Source organism: Podarcis pityusensis (assembly GCF_964106645.2).
Source record: "Podarcis pityusensis genome assembly, chromosome: 2".
NCBI classification, from domain to species: domain Eukaryota; kingdom Metazoa; phylum Chordata; class Lepidosauria; order Squamata; family Lacertidae; genus Podarcis; species Podarcis pityusensis.
In genome coordinates this window covers 72,080,677-72,097,446 of record NC_138029.1, presented here as the reverse complement: position 1 = coordinate 72,097,446, position 16,770 = coordinate 72,080,677, and the positions used below count along the sequence as shown (strand labels likewise).

General features: G+C 44.2%; 1 long non-coding RNA gene across 2 annotated transcripts in view; it reads right to left on the bottom strand.

The window, feature by feature from the left end:
* Positions 1 to 1,689: 1,689 nt before the first annotated feature.
* The window catches only part of LOC308472042, a 67,571-nt gene continuing 52,490 nt past the window's right edge, over positions 1,690 to 16,770 (bottom strand). Inside the window, exon 5 of one of the 2 annotated variants that reach the window (XR_013983261.1) lies at positions 1,690 to 3,931. This is a non-coding gene — a long non-coding RNA (uncharacterized lncRNA). Of the gene's footprint in view, positions 3,932 to 10,806; positions 14,292 to 16,770 lie in introns of those variants that run through there. The other variant, XR_013983262.1, reaches the window with a different exon arrangement.

Sequence of the window (16,770 nt, the reverse complement as noted above, 5' to 3'; positions counted from 1 at the left end):
GTGGATACAGAGAGAGCTGAGCTCTGGAATGACCTAGCTTTAAAGCCCTGCCCAGCTATTTTATTTATTTACTTAATGAATGAATGAATGAATAAAATTTATATACTGCTTACTTGCTTGCTTGCAAAAAAAAAAAAAAAAGCCCCCTAAGAGGGTTGCAACAATGTAACATAACACATCGAAATTATTGATATAAACAGGTATTAAATATATTCAAAAGCTGATTAAAATCAACAGCAGCCAAGTAGAGCAGCTTTGGATCAGTCACTATGTATTCCCATGCAGAATCAGTCTGTGGATTAAATGAGGAAAAGCCTCATGTCTGACATCCTTTAGGGAAGGGCAAGAATCAAACCTATTGAACTGTACAGGACTGGCAACAGGGAGCACAAATGGGACTGCCTGCAACAAAATGTTGCATTATGGAATGGTCCATGTTCAGTATTCCAACCACTCCACTGCATTCCCGGCTCCGTTTTCCATTCTCGGCCTCCGCCACTCCCCTGCTGCCAGTCAGTATTCCATGACTGCTATACACACTCAGTCCTTATTTAACTGTGATTATTGTTTGCTTTGTTTTGGTGAGGTCGCTCTGTTAGGGTTCCCTCGCCCCCAGTTTTTTAAAAAAACTTCTGCTGCAAAGCTTGGGGTTCACCCAAGAGGCCTGTTCTTCTGGATGGGTGCTGCTGCTGTGACTACATAGGGAATGGGATAAAGGTGAAGGTACATTAGGTCCAGTCATGGCCAACTCTGGAGTTGTGGCACCCATAGTCTAAAGACTGGAAACAGAAGAAATTATGCACAAAGGAAGTGATCGCGTGCTTGCATGCTTGCACACACACACGCACACAGAGGTTCCATGCTATTCTCAGTTTTATAGACAGTAAAATGATCTTTAAAATAACGTTATCTTTTCTGCAAGGCTCTTATACAGCTTTTTTTAAAAAAAATCATTGTGTAATATGTGTAGCATGAAGAAGAAAGTGATATCAGGGGAGTGTAGTAATGAAGGGACTGGGAACAAGGCCAGGGATCTCTTTCATCAGCTGGTGCCTTTCCAGGGTTTTTCTTTGGGTGGTGGGGAGTGTTTCTTGCTGTTTGATGTTAGGCAGACAGCAACTGGAAGCAGTTCTACCTCCCACCAAGCATTGTTGTGGAATGCAAATGACACTAACAAACAAAGGGCTAAGTGTTCTTAAGCCTGTAGCACTGGAGACAGAATGATAGCCTCCCCCACCCCACCCCAAATGGAAGGTAGTATGATAGGGACATGGTTTCTTGTAGTGGGCATCCTACCGTTATCTCTATTTCCATTTTATGCAAGCCTTTCTAGTGTTTCCAAAGTCTTCCATATTTGCTTGACCTTAGATGACAGTGGGAGAAAAGGAATGAGTTTGCACAATATGGGAAATGATCCTTTTATCACACTACATACGTTAATTTTCTTCAAACCTGAGAGAGTCTGTGTTGAACCTAGGACTTCCTAGCTCACACAATATGCAGTTAGGGTTGTGGGAAATTGCAGTCAAACTTAACTATGCATAAGTGCTAGATAGTGCACAAAGGGGTTAAGACCAGAGACCTAGACTGAGCTAGGTCACACACCCTTACCTCCATGAGGGTCTCTCACCCTCTTCCAGCTGTGTAACCAACCAGGAACTTGTTCCAAAGTAAGACTGCATGTTTGAAACTATAACCTGTATTTGCACCCAAGAGTATTCTACCTGTGTTCTCCTTGCTGCTACATGGAGTAATGCATGAACCAGACCTTTGGATTTAGTAAGCAAAACTTTTTAAACTTACCTAACAGCGTGTGGCATGTTCATTGCTAGAGGGGTAGAGGAAAGCGGGCAAGCATTTTAAGGCCCAAGAAACAGGATATGCAAAAGGCTTTAACAACCTAAATTCCATGCTATTCTACTGGTTAACTATGAGCATGTTTTAACTTTGCTGGGGGCTCTCTTCCACTGGAGAGTGTGCAAAGCCCCATGTTTTGAACCTAGGTGCCCAGCTGATAGACACATCTATTTTCCCCACACAAGGCTATTGGTCTATCTATCATCTCCAAATTTTGTAGCCCACTTTTCTATAAAAATACCCAAGGTGTCAAGCCACAATTTTACAAAAACACATGTGTTTTAAACCTGTTTTCAAAGTGGCCAAGTTAAAAATTAGTCCAAAAAGTCAGCGCCTGCTATAATACATCAGTTTTAGCTGCCCATCAGAAAAATCCAGGCAGACTTTCTCTTACAATGTGTTCCAGTATCTTGGTGCCACAACAAAAAAGGCCCTGTTCTTTCTATGCACCCACTGTACTTCAGATAGCAGGGGACTCTGGAGTAGGGCCTTAGAAGTGGGTTACAGAGTTGGCTAGGCCTGGAAGTGAAGCTTGAGACCCTGTCTCAGGCCAATTACAGCTCTGAAGATCAAAACCATCACTGAATTGAGCACAGAAATGAATTGTTAAGCAGTGTAATACAATATGGGTGGCACTATATGTTTTGATCTGCTTATTCCAGTTAACATCCCACAAGTCAGGTTCTGAACCGATTGAAGTATTCAAAGGCAGCCCCATTGCCATAATCTAACCTGGAAGTGGCAAGGTCAAATCTTTGGCACTCCAGGTGTTGTTAGACTCTAACTCCCACATGATCAGGGCAGATGGAAGTCGTAATCCAACATTTGGAGAGCCACAGGTTCTCAGCCCTAGCCACTAGGGTAGAAATGGGAAACTGGGTATGGCCAATGGACTGGCTCCTTCAAAGCAGGTGGCCCTGAGCTCTGATCAGCTGATGGGTGCTGGGAGTCATCCCCTTGGAAGTCAATTTATAAGTGTTTTGCAGCCATGTTTTTACTTGCTCGCCCTTAATGTTACATGTGATGCCAGGGGCAGGTGGGTGTGGTTTTGGGGAAAAGGCATCACAGAACTAATTAGACCTGTGGGCTGTAGTCTGGAGGTTCTTCACTGCTGCACTAGGGCATAAATGACCAGGTCCAACTTCTTGGGGAAAGGGTGCAGCAAACATGCACACCAAGGCTCGTAAAAGGCACTCCCAGCCAACACTACTACACGAGCATCCAGAAACTCCTCTAAACTGTGAACCTGATTTTCTAGGGAGGGCACAATTCCATCCAAGCAGATTTAACACCTACTGTTAAGAATGCCAGATATGGCCCCAACCAACAGTACCTCTATTTTATCCGCCTGCCAGTGGCGTCACAGCTACCCTCCAGCGTGGTTTCCAAAGTGGCAACTAACCTAGTCAGGGAGTGTACAGAAGGAGTCTGCTAGTTTGCACTCTGCTGGGACTGAGCTTTTTCATGCCTCCGAGGCACAAATGGCATTGTGCTGTCATGCACATGGCAAAAGCAATATTGTGCAACGATATTAGTCTGAGCGCTCCCTGCTCTGTAGCTTGCAATTTTCTCCCTACTTGACTGCAGTTAGGAACAGGACTATTAGAGTCAGCTACTAAGAAATCAAGCTTTTTTTGATGCAGAATAGTGGGGAGTGGGGTGCAATACCCTCCCAATGCTGCCCAGATGACCATTGTCCAAAACAGAACCTCTTCTAAATACTTTGCTTGATATCTGTATGAGGACTTCATCAGAATTGCACAGAAAGCTTTTCTTTTTAGAACAACAATTACTGTCTGCTCTTCCAAGGTTAAACAGAAATCAAATAACATTCAGATCTTGCTCCGGGCCTTGCTCTCTAGAGGTAGGAAAATCATTAACTGCCTCGGCTCCCGGCAGCTTCCAGTATCTTGTGATTGCTCCACACCAGCAATTCAAAGGGGTAGCAAAGTAAATGCTGCATGCAGCTCCCCTCCTGATTTCCCCATCCTCTTCGGCTGTGTTATTATTACAGCTGGAAAGGAAATGACGCCATCCCTCCATTTTTTGGTGGTTGGTGTTTTCTGTTTTGCTTCTTTTAAAAAAGGAAAGAGCATGTGTGAACTTTCAAAGAGTAACAGACTTAGGAGGCAGCAGCAAGGAACATGAGGTTAACACATCTGAGCTTGCCTAAGCCTGCCTTGAAAAGCTCTGATTATATTGCGTTCTACTGTTAACGGAAAAATCTGAGGGCTCCCTTGGACAAAAAGCAAAGACACCAACCAGAGTAAATTGAAGCAAATCAGCAGCCTGTAGGCTTGGTCTTTATTGAAGAAAGACTGTCGCGACAGGGTGCTCCCCTCACTTGCAGGTGAGAGGAAAGACCCAGAAAGATGGTCTGCAAGACCTTATAAAAACTTTTGAAATTCCCCTCCTCCAGTTCAAGCCCACCCCCAGAAACATCATACATACATTACAGAAAGGAGGGGTTGACATCATGCATACATTACAGAAAGGAGGGGTTGAGGGAGGACTTGTGGTGGTAACCTGAGTGTCCTGTCACCTGGCTTTCCCCCTGCCCATGAGTCACTTCCAGGAGACAAAGGGGAGTTTGCAGTTTCCTGCCCCCAAAGGGAAGATCTGATCATTGTCCTTTGATTCAGTCCATGCTGAATCCACTAACATATGCAAGTTCTTTGTCATTTTGATTGTCTTCTGTCTGGGATTATCAGGGCTGACATAGCAACTGGGCAGGGCTCCTGTGGATGTGCTGGTATGCTGAAGGGATTATGGCTGACCAGAACCAAGCCACCCCCCTTTGATAGTCCTTGTCACATGGAGTAAAATAAAATGGAACAGTGCAAATCCGATGTATGGTTGATTTTCTATGAATTTATAACAGAAATGTGGCGTATGTAGTGTGTGAGTGTGAGTGTGTGTGAAGTTTGTGCAAACAGAATGATTGGGGTGGGGGGGTTCCTGCTACACTGCCTTCCATTAATGTTGGACTCCAGCCCCAGACAACCACATTTCCCTTAGGACTTGTCCATTCTGGGCAGATACACACCAGTTATTACACGGTGCCATTCCACTGACCATCTGCTGAGCATCCACATATGCAGTGTTAGAAACTGAGATATGAAAGCTAGGAGCTATACGGCACCTTAAACCTAGGTTTTGGGCGCAACAACAGAATGTCTAGGTGCGCTTTTTTTTAATAACACAAATACAAAGCTGACAATGAATGAACTGCAGCTAAATATGTTCATTTTTCACATGGTCTAGTCTTTCCCCTGCCCACCCCCCTAATATTCTTAAGAGCGTCTCTTCTCCAGTCTTCAAAGAATAGCTGGAAGTGGGGAGGTAGAAAAAGGTCCTCTTTTCCTTCCACTCTGCAGTTTTAATCTGAAAACTTAGATGTAGTACTGCGTCCAGAGCTCAGAAACTGCTCGTGCTAATGAAATTCCCTGTCACAAAATGTGCCCAGAACAATGGGAGTTTTGAACACTGTGCATATGCATTAGGTTGTAGCCAATCATTAGGCAAATGCCAGGGTACCAGCACAGTGGCAAAGCACATCACCTATGCTTGCTTTGGGACCCCTTAAACATATTTTTCTGTCCCAGCACTTTGAGCAATACCAGGTGGTTTATCTAGTTGCCATTTCAATTTCCTCCAATGCCCCAATTGTAGAATCACTCTGGGGCATTATGAGACATTGAAATGGTCAATAGAGCCAGTCTTCTGGCACTGTTCATAGCACTACCACAGCTACCCACCGCCCCCAGGTAACCCCACTGACAAAGGAGGGGGCCCACTGGAGAGTATTTTGCCCAGGGCCTGTTCAGAACTGGAGCTGGCCCTGCACACTCTGTATGTGTGATCATGTCCAAGAGTGTTGTTGTTGTTTTGTTTCTCTTGGTGAAACAAGGCTACTTCACATGTTAGACTGTGGTGTATCCAATGTTCTATGGTTCCCCAGCTATGTAGAAACAATAGGGTATCAACCACTGGTAATCTATAAAACATGGATGACTTGAGATACTTGCAGCACTGCTACAAAGTTCCACTCATCATGGATATGTAAGGCTATGGGTTGCCTTCCTTGCTCACTCCAACCCAAGTTCCCTTACACTTCACTACACCACACTGTTATAAGAATTCTATGGTCTCAAATATAAATTAAATGTTCATAAATGTACAAGGCAAACACATACATAATTACATAAGCCACGTGTCTGAAGTGGTACAGGAGAGCAATCCTGAAGTCATTTTGACTCTCCCAAATTGACCTCATATATTTCTCTGCAAGGAGGAAGGAAATGGGAAATCCTCCCCATTGTCTTTCGCTTACAAATCCTGTCTTGTTTATGAATAGGGTGAGCCTGTGACCTGGATTCAGAAACTAAAGTATTAACCATCACCAAAGAATGGCCAGACTGCCCAGGTAATGCAATCAGTGACCATTATCAGGTATCCTGGCAGACCGGATTTCTGCTGTGATGTATGTATGATGTTTTAGGGGGGTGGTCTTGGGCTATAGGGCGGGCAATTTCAAAAGTCTATATAAGGGCTTGCGCACCATTGTTCAGGGTTCTCCTCCTGTGGTGGGTGGGGACCCTGTTGCAACAGCTTAATAAAGATCAGGCTTACTAGCAGCTTTCCTCCTACCAAAAGGGGACCCACTTAAGGACTCTATATGGGCTCTTGGATACCCCATAAGGGAAAAGGGGCAGGTTTTTTTTCTTATAACAACACCTATCCTATTTCCTCACAGCTTTCCCAAGCCTACCTTCCCTGCTCACCCCACCCCTTCCCTTAGCTTGCACCAAACCCCTTCTCCTCCCCTCACAGCTCGCCCCAAACTATACCTCCTGCCTCACAGCTCACCTACTCTCCTTTAATCACCACTCCAGTGATATTTGGTGGAGGTGGGCAGGCGTTCCAGAGAGTAGTTTGCCAAGCAAGTGCCTCTCACCTTCCTTTAAACGGCTTGCCTGAGCTGCCTGCTACCCACACTGCTTGCTTGCTCACCTGTCTGCTGTTCTGTTGTCATGCTGGAGTTGTTATTATATGTTCTCTTGTGTTGGCTCCCACATTAAAAGCACTTTTTGTCATGGATAAAGGTATCTTGGCTGATACGCTATGCCATCATCCGGTTATACTGTCTCGTTGAGTTGAAAGTAGGGTGTACAATTCCCCCTTGGTAACAGAAGACAGTCAGCAGTTGGCCTTACACACATGTGCTTTGTTACCTGTGGGAGCTTTTGGGTGGAGCAGCGTCGCTAGGGGTACAACTCTAGAGAGGCTTGGTAGGCCTAATGGTGAAATGTGTGCTCTTCATCAACGCTCTTACTACTGGAAAAATGGGGGTGCCAGCTGCAGCAGGAAAAGTGCAGAAGTGTGATGACCCTCACATGGGATGCAACAGTGATTACCAAACCAACCCCAGGAGGCGGCACAACCGCAATAACAAGAGTTCTAAGACTTGCCCCTGCCTGCTTCCCTCAGGGCGGATGTCTGGCAAGCATTAACCTTGCAATAATAGGAAAGTGCCTGCTTTGCTTTTGTTTATAAAATAAACAGTTTTCCCTCTGCTGTTTTCCCAAGTGCCCTTGGGGGAGAGGTGCCCAGAAAGCCAGTGGGACTCGTTGTCCTGACATGGTACAGAAAGCGCAAGCTGAGGTGAGGAGCCCCAGAAACAGGATGCTTGGGATTGCGATAGAACCATTTCCAGCAAGCTAGGAGCGACAACAGTCCAGAAACCACGTTTAAGTAAACTGTCACCATCTTCCCTAGGCAGCTTTCCTGAGCAGAGTGAGCCTTGGAAATTAGCATGGGGCATTTTCTAACAAACCTCTTCCCCAAGCACTGTACCAATAGAACCTTCTCGAGCATTTTTGCCTGGATGGAGTGTGTCCTTCATGCCTCTTGCTTCTCCAAATGGAGGTCAAAAAGTGTGTGTGTGTGTGTGTGTGTGTGTGTGTGTGTTTGAGAGAGAGAGTAGGAACTAGCCACTAGCTCTGCCCAGTTTGGCCTCTGGCCCTGCCTACCATTATCATGTGGCCCTTGGAAAATTGTCCAGAAGGGAATGAGGCCCTTGGGTTGAAGGTTCTGGACCCCCTTGCTGATGTAAATTTAGCAGGCTAGTTGGAACCTGACATTCAAGATGGCCCCGGCCTTGCTAATATACTTACAGCACATCCTTGTGCATGTTTTCTCATCAATAGTCTCCATTGAGTCCAATGGGCCTACATAGGTAAGTATGTAAAGCACAAGCATATCCTCTGTGAGGAAGGCCAGTCACTGGCTCTGGAGCTTTGAGGTTAAGGCAGCAATGTTTTAAATTATCAGCAGCCATTTCTGTTCCAGGGGCAGGTTCCCATAATTTCTGGCTTCCCCTGGTGCTCAGGCCTGAGCTTTGCTTTGCCTCTTGCTGCTTCTTAGATTAGCTTTCCTGGAGACAGGCTCAGGGGAACTAAAGGGGTTTTAAAAAAATATTACAAGGCATCTCAGCTTATCTCAATAGGTGATTGCTATTCAGCGCTCAGAGCCAATCTGAGGCTTACTTCCGCACACTTGCAGAGCAAACTGTTTCTATAATTCTGACAGGGCCACGTAGTTTAGAACGAAGCTCCTGCTGTCAGAGTTTACTCTCTGGATTCATTAGAATGGGCCGGGTAGTTTTGCAGGAAGACTTCTAGCCATGCTCTTCTGCTGAGATTGTGCCGCTATGCAACTGCTTGATCAGAATCCTGCAGGAATGTTATCAGGCTGGTCTCAGTGGCTTTAAGTTCTGGATTTTATTGCCAGAGCGCCGTGTTCGCATCGTCACAGTACTTGGGCCTCCTGCTGGTTTGCAGGAATTGCCTTCAACCTCTTGCTGCTCTCAGAAACATTCCTGCTTTATTGCCCGGCTGCATCCAGATGACTCACAATTCTCTGCCTGTGGTTCTGGGTTGATTTCCCCTCAATCGTCTTTACTTCACATTTATTTGCTTTTGTGTTTCTGGTAAGCCCATCTGACCAACCTAGGATCAGCAGAGTGTCAGGTCTGTCAGGGAAGGAGAGGGGCAAACACCAAGAGTGGGGAATTCTTTTCAGGGCCGCATTCTCTCATAGGCAAACTTCTTGGGACCACATCAGTGGTAGGTGGGGTGACAGGCAGCAGACCTAACTGTACAGTCTAAGTGACACAAAAGTCAGAATGCTACACACACACACACACACCTCCATTCTCTATCCAGACAGGTAAAGGTGTTATCATAGTTCAAGAACACATTACGGCAGGTAAAAGTATTGGAAGAGGCTAGTGAGAGGTGGCATGGCCTGAGGAGACAGAGGCCTAGATGGCCACAAATTCCCCCGCTGGGCCTGAGTTTCTCCATTCCTGCTGTATACCTCCATAATCTGCCAATAAATGCACTGTTTCTTGCATCTTACAATCTCTAGTTTCCTTTATTGTCCAGGCCAGATTTGTGACCCACTTGCGTTAGAACCGCTAGGCTGCTTAACTTTTCTATCAAAACTAGGATTATGTTCAAGCCACATGGATGTAAACTTGTTACATTCCTCCAAGGAGCTCAAGGCAGTCTCCATTTTATCTTCACATCAGGTAGCTCAGGTTGAGAGATAATACTTAGTTGAGAGATAAAGTAGGTTAAGTCGAGAGATAATTCTGGCCCAAGGTCAGTCAGTGAACTTCATAGCTGACTGGGGATTTGAACCTGGGTCTCCCTAGTCCTGGTTTGATGCTGTAACCAGTACACAGCATGTATGGAGTAACCAAAACAGTACTTGTATGGCTGTAGTTGGTGAATTTGTCCCATTTTCTCTCCAGCTACAATTCTTTGATTCTATGATAAGTGTCCCCATCTGTGGATACTGGGTGGGTTGATGGAGCAGATACCTTTAAACCTTGCACCATGCCCTCTTCTTCCTGTTATTTCTTCTAGCATAATAATCCTTATCAGTGCGTGCCTTATGGCAATTGGAGCCGTTCCAAGCAAAAAAAATCTGATTTCCCCTCCAACTTGTGCAGTAATTGGTTGTTGTGGATGGTATCCAATTAAGTTTTACTTAAAGCAGAACCATTAAAATTCATGAACATGACTAAGTCCATTAATTTCAATAGGTCTACTCTGAGTAAAACTTAGTAGAATAACACTGTGACCCAAATAGACAAGAGGATCTAATTGCTTCAGAATCCAGTCCACTAACAGGCAAGGTATCTTCTTTCTAGAGCTGCTATCTTCTAACAGTATAAGGTTGCTTTTAGTCATTCTGCAGATGGGGGAATTTCAGCAGGTACATTTTCCAGTTCTGTTCAACACTATTATTTCCACTGCTGCTTCGGTACTATCTATCCACACAGCTGCTTTTTCTTTCCCCTTCCTGCATTAATTATATGGGTTAAGCCACACTATCAGAGATCTTGTGGCATAAACCGGATGGCATCATGGATGACAGATAGCCCATCAGAGCTACAATTTCCAGAGTTCTTTGGGAAGAGGGATTGATTGTTAAACGTCTCTGGAAACTATGGCTCTGCGAGGGGAATAGAACTTTTCTAATAAGCAATGACTGTGTTTTAAATGTATGATGTGAATGTGGCCATGGCCATATTTTATGTAGGATGCACATGACAAAATGGCAGCTTGGAAGTGACCACACAGTGGATTTTTGGGCAAGGAATGTCAACCTTGAAATAATCTATGCAATTTGTCCTTTTTGGCACAGGTTCATTGTTCAGTTTGTAGAATAACATGAAACACATTTTATATGAAACCAGTTGTCTTTAGCCCTATTCAGATGTTTGAGGGTTAAAAGTGTGTAGAGGGGCACACAGGCAAGCCCTATCCCCTCCACCCAGACCCAGACTCACTGGATCAGTAACCAACCAGTCATGGCTCTGGTTCCAAGCTCCTTTCCTGTTCCTTCCCTCCCCTCCCTTCCCTGAATCTTCTCTGTGCTGTCTGCCATCTGCAGCAATTGCATAAGAGATGCTTCTCCTGGGTGCCACTTGCTTGAGTGGGGCCTTTTATTACAAGGTGAAGAGTAGTGTAATCCCAGATCTCTTTGGGCGTCCTTCATTCCAGGAGTGATGACAGGCCTGTAACTCTGCACTGCATCGCTCAGGCTTGGAACCTGAATTTCTGATACACGTTTTTCTTCACTGGCCTTGAGAAGTGCCATAGCAGGAGGGCAGAGAGAATGTCAGACAGTTAATTGCAAACATCTGGCTCTTTTACACTGTAGTTTTCCTTGGCGTGGAAGCAGCATTTTAACCAAGGCAGGAAGGTGAAGGTTTGGTGTCTCACAGCTAGTATTTGAAAGCTTTCTTTTCCACTTAGCAGCAAGGAAACAAGAAAAGCACCAGTGGGTTGCTCAAAGAGAAATTGCTGTGACAGTGGCTCATTTCTGTGTGGTTAGGATCCTTCTTGGCTAATGTGAAATAATTAGACAAGTGAAGGGATCACGTTGAAAACTGAAATAAAGTCTGCATTCATAGTTAATACAACAAGATTTTTAATTTTTTGTTTGAACTGCAGAGGCTGCTTCGTTAGAACAAATGGGGCACTGCTCCGCTTGCCTGCCTTCTTACTTACAAACAGTCTGGGGGATGTGGGGAGGTATTGCCTGTCAGCTTCCCTTCCTTAGTCTCAGTTTTACCTTTGAAGAGCTCAATAGGGAAGAGGATTGGGTCAAAACTAGAATTCATTGGCTCTGCCTGTCATTGTCTCTGGCTCTACCTACCATTTGCCTCCCTAATTTATGCCCCACCAGTTCAAATGGGCACCAGTCATCACTATGTTTAATAGCACTCCTGTTGAGGCTAGAGGAGGAAAGATGCAAAATTGATTGTAATGAGGTATCTGCTAGGGCAGAGGCCTCTTGGAATACTGTCCTTCACTAGTATGCAAAGAGGTATTAACGGGGATGCTAAACAATGTTGTGTATGCAGTGGAGACTCTAAAGGGTGTTCATGGTCTTTCTTGGGACATCATGGTCATTCTTCATGGTGGAAGGATGCAAAGAATGCTCTTGGCAACACCTTACACCCAGACACAGATGGATTCAAAGCCACTCAGTGTGGGGCTTTAACCTCTTTGAATGGTATTCAGAAAGAGAGAGCACTTGAAAAGTCTGGCTCAGTTAATATATAATCTGGAAGCAGGTATGAACCATGCAGTTATTCATAGGAAAAGAATTAGGAGAGATAGCAAGGCAGGCAGAGTAATTCAAAGAGAGACAGGGGCATCTAGAGAGTAGAATTGGCCAGGAAATAGAGCTTTTCCATTCTCATTCCCCTGATCAGGTAGGTAGGCTCCTGAAAAATGTTAGGCCTCAGGGAAAGTAGTGTCCATGGCACCTATTTATTAGCTCCCTTTATCCCAGTAGTGGATAGCATGGTGGGGCAGTGGCATTTCTTGACCTTCTGACCACTGAGTCACTTATACTTACTAAGAAGGAGAGGGACGAGGTGGTGGAGTGATCGCACTGCACCATCCTCTTTTATTATTGTTTCTTTTATTAGTTTATGATGTTAATTTACATTACCTTATCGGTATTGTTTTCTCCAATGTCATATGGTTTGGGTTTTGTTTGTTTGTTTACTTATTGATATTATGGTGGTTTCTATTTTTTCTAATTTAAAAAAATTGTTTAACTTATTGTTCCTTGGATATGTTGTGAGCCACTTATGGCAAAATTTTGTGGGAAAGTGGTTTATAAATAGATGATGATCTGCTTCTGAGCTTTCCAGACATGTTTGGCTGACTGGGCACTGTTGGGAGAGGGGTAGTGAACTAGAACTTCAAATTAACAGTTTTGCTATGGTCTGATCAAACAAAGCAGTTCTGATTTTCGTATAGAGTACATGTACATTTTAAAAAATGGCCCCTACTTTAATTTGTGAGAAATGCAAGTATTGGAGGCCAATCATCACGCTCCTTCATCCACCTCCTTACTATGTCTGGAAAATTTATCAACTCTGAAAAAAATAAAAAGTGATAAGTAGTTTATTATCTTTTCTATTGTTGTCAATGGAAAAGACAATTGCTTCAGCGAAGGCTTTGAGGTGACTCTCTCAGATCCAAGTATTATTATTATTTTTCCTGTACACAGTCCTGTTCCCAGTGTCAGATGTGCGGAACCTTTGACCCTCCATATGTTGCTGAACTACAACTCTTGTCAGCCCTAATAATAATAATAAATAATAATAAATTATTTGTACCCCACCCATCTGGCTGGGTTACCCAACCACGCTGCGTGGCTTCTAGCATGTATACAAACACAGTAAAACATTAAACCTAAAAAAGCTTCCCTATACTGGTCTGCCTTCAGGTGTTTCCTAAATGTTATATAATTACTCATCTCCTTAACATCTGATGGGAGGGCCTTCCACAGGGTGGGTGCCACTACCGAGAAGTCCCTCTGCCTGATTCCCTGTAGCTTCACTTCTTGCAGTGTGGGAACCGCCAGAAGGCCCTTCATGCTGGATCTCGGTGTCCAGGCTGAACAATGGGAGTGGAGACGCTCCTTCAGGTATACAGGACTGAGGCCATTTAGGGCTTTAAAGCATCAGCACTTTGAATTGTGCTCGGAAACATACTGGGAGACATTGTAGGTCTTTCAAGACCAGTGTTATATGGTCTTGGCGGCTGCTCCCAGTCACCAGTCTAGCTGCTGCTTTCTGGATTAACTGTAATTTCTGAGTCACCTTCAAAGGTAGCTCCATATAGAGCACATTGCAGTAGTCCAAGCGGGAGATAACCAGTGCATGTGGCCAGTGGCCACGGATGATGAAAGTTGCAGCAACATTGGGAGCACCAAAGGTTCCCTACACCTTCCCTATGTTGGGATAATCATAGTGATTCACTTTCCCCATCCACCAAATTAACAATGAGTTAAGGACGCTTTCCAGTTTAGAAACGATACTGAGGTACTTTCCAAAATGCATTCTTATCTCTCTTTGAATTATATACAGTAGCATCATATCATTTTTGCTAGTACAAATCCCCTCCAGCCTTATTCACATTTCACTTTTTAATTTTACCCCTTTGTTCCTGGGATGCTCCCTAACAAACTTTCCCACTCGCCTGAGGCTTCCTGAGATCACAGCTTGAAGATAGCAATGGGGAGTTTACCAGTTCCCATTAAGGCAGTGCTAGATTAACCTCCTCAGTTGCACCCATTCTTTTTATCCAGTCTTATCCTCCTCCCTTCTCCCAATTCTCAGTCAACATCAAATCCATCAGTTCTGTCAAGGAGTAGTTTCGGTGTTAGCTTCACAGCAACATCCTGTAGGTTTCCAATCCCTTCCTGGCAGAGATGGCTGATGGGTCAACATCAAACAGCAGCCAAGACAAACACTGCAATCGGAAGGACCTGACATGCCTGTTTAGCTGTCCAACCACCTCACGACATCGCCAGGTGATGGGCCAGTTTCAGTGCTAGGATTAAAGTGGATATAGAGTTTGGTAAAATAAGAGAATGTGAAGGGATAATTATGTCTTTGGGGAGTTGGGGAACTTGGCAGCAGCCCAGTGCAGGGATTACGGGCTGATAAGGTCTCCTTCATTCTCACTCTCAAGCAATACATGAACCAGAAGTGGGAATGTCTGTCTTTTCCATAGCAAGATATGGAGGAATGCATGATGATGTGGAAAGGTGAAGGTGGGAGTCAAGAATTCCCAACACTTCAGTGGTCTGCTTGCAGGAAAATCACAATAACAATAAGGACTGCTAAGTGTCAGCTTTCCACTGGAGAGGCATATGGAGACAGTCTAGTGATATGCGCTGGAAGCTGAAATACTTTGCATATATCCACCACATATTGTCATGCAGAGATTCCAAAGCATAGCCTCTACAAAAGCAGACATGTTCCATGGCCTCTGCGTTCCAGATTGTGAGGGTCCTGGACAGGGCTGGCCCACCTATTAGGTGCAGTGAAGCTACCTCTTCAGGCAGCAGAAGCCCCTGAGGCAACACCAATTTCTCCTAAAATCTCACAAGATCTTGCTGAAATCATGTGAAACGTTGCAGAGGGTTCACTGGAAATTGGCCCCAATGCCAGTGCTGTTTCCCTGCCAGCGGTGGAGATGGCAGAGTGAGTAATGTTATGGCAGCAGTGGCAGGGCAGGGCAGCACTTTCTGTTTCTGGGACACACAACCCCTAGTCCTAGACAGCCATATCACATCAATACAGTAGAGAAGGGATAATCAGCATAAAACACTATCTCACTCTGCTTTTCCAAAAGCTTTGGCAAACAGGTGTGTCTTGACCTGCCGACAAAAGAAATCTGATTGTGTCCAACTTCAGCACAATTCCTTTTAAAATATGCTCTTTCTGGGATTAGCAACATTGTTATGTAGCCAATCAGATTGGACTATGTGAAGATGGTACTACCGTCAAAGAAGCCTAACAACAACAACAGCATTAACAATTATAATAGAAGAAGAAGAAATGTTTTTATTAAAGTTTTCACAATGTAATTAAAAGAACAAACTAATCTACAAGAAACAAAGAAAAGAAAGAAACTAAAAAAAGAAGAAGCAGAAACTACAAAATCCTCTTTCACCACTATATCTTAACTTTCATCCCCTACACAGGAAGGTGTGCCCTCCTAGCTCCTACCTAGGTTCATCCCTCTCTTCTCACAGCCTCTCACCTTGTGAGATCTCCCCATACCCGCCTTTCACCCGGGTCCTCAAACTGTCCTTCCACTTCATCTATATTCAGTCCTTACCAAAATACAACGGGAGAAGCCAAGTTAGAGTGGGGATAAAACTTCACTTTAAGCATGCAAATAATTTCATGCTCTTTTGGATCAGCCTTGCACAACAATCAATCCTTAGCAACAGCCTGAATTTTCTTCCTAAGCATATTAAGAATCAGAATAAGGTTTAAAGGGATTTGTAAAGTCCGCTTTCAGCTTCCTGATCTGGCTGTGACTGAGGACACATCCAAAAGATCCTTTTCATTTCCTATGTTGCTTTCTGTCTTCTTCGGTCATTAAATTGAAATGCATCACCCCTTCCCCATGGCTCCCAGTTTCTGTGCTTCTCAGTGTTTATTATGTCTAAACCATTATTATTAAATTCCTGGGCAGGGGATAGGGGGATGGGGTGGTGGTATAAGCAGACTGTATAAAATAAGATACATTTATGGGAAATATAATCAAAGTAATACAAACAAGTTTTCCATTCTAAAACCTGAATTTTCTTGTAACAGGATTTCTGATATTTACATGTGGTTAAGAATTCTTAGGCCTTTAGAGAGCAATGTCATAAGGGCTGGGTAAAAAACACAGCAGAGGCTGGAGTGGCAGCTGGGGTGAGAGTCCTGGGTCTTTTCATGGTTCTGTTATAATAAATTCCTTTAAATTTGGGGTGCTGAGCCTTGTCAAAGCCTCACAATCTAAGATGATAGTAATGCTCATGTCAGATCTCAGGGCTCTATATGACTTGGCTTTAAACTCATACATGATGGCCGAGAAGGCAGGGCAAGGAATGGGTGCTGCTGCTTTAGCAGCTTGGCTTGGGATAGCTGACCTTGGCTCTCGGGAACCAGTTATTAATGATGTTTCCACCCTCCCCATTTGGGCATAAACATTAGAAAGCTGGGTAGAAATCCTTTCTGACTCTTACAATAACAAACACTTATTATGAAGGCATTTGTCATTGCAGTGAAGAAGTGCTGGTCAGAAGAGAGCCAGTGTGGTGCAGCGGTTAGGGTAATGGACTTGCGTCCTGGGAGACAAGAGTTCAAACTCCTGTTCAACCAGGAAGCTTGGGCCAGTTACCGTCTCTCAGTTTAACTTACTTCATAGGGTTGTTGTGAGGGTAAAATGGGAAACAGGAGAACCATGTACATTGAGATCCTTGGGGGAAAGATAGGATATAAATGTAAAAATAAATAAAATATAAACA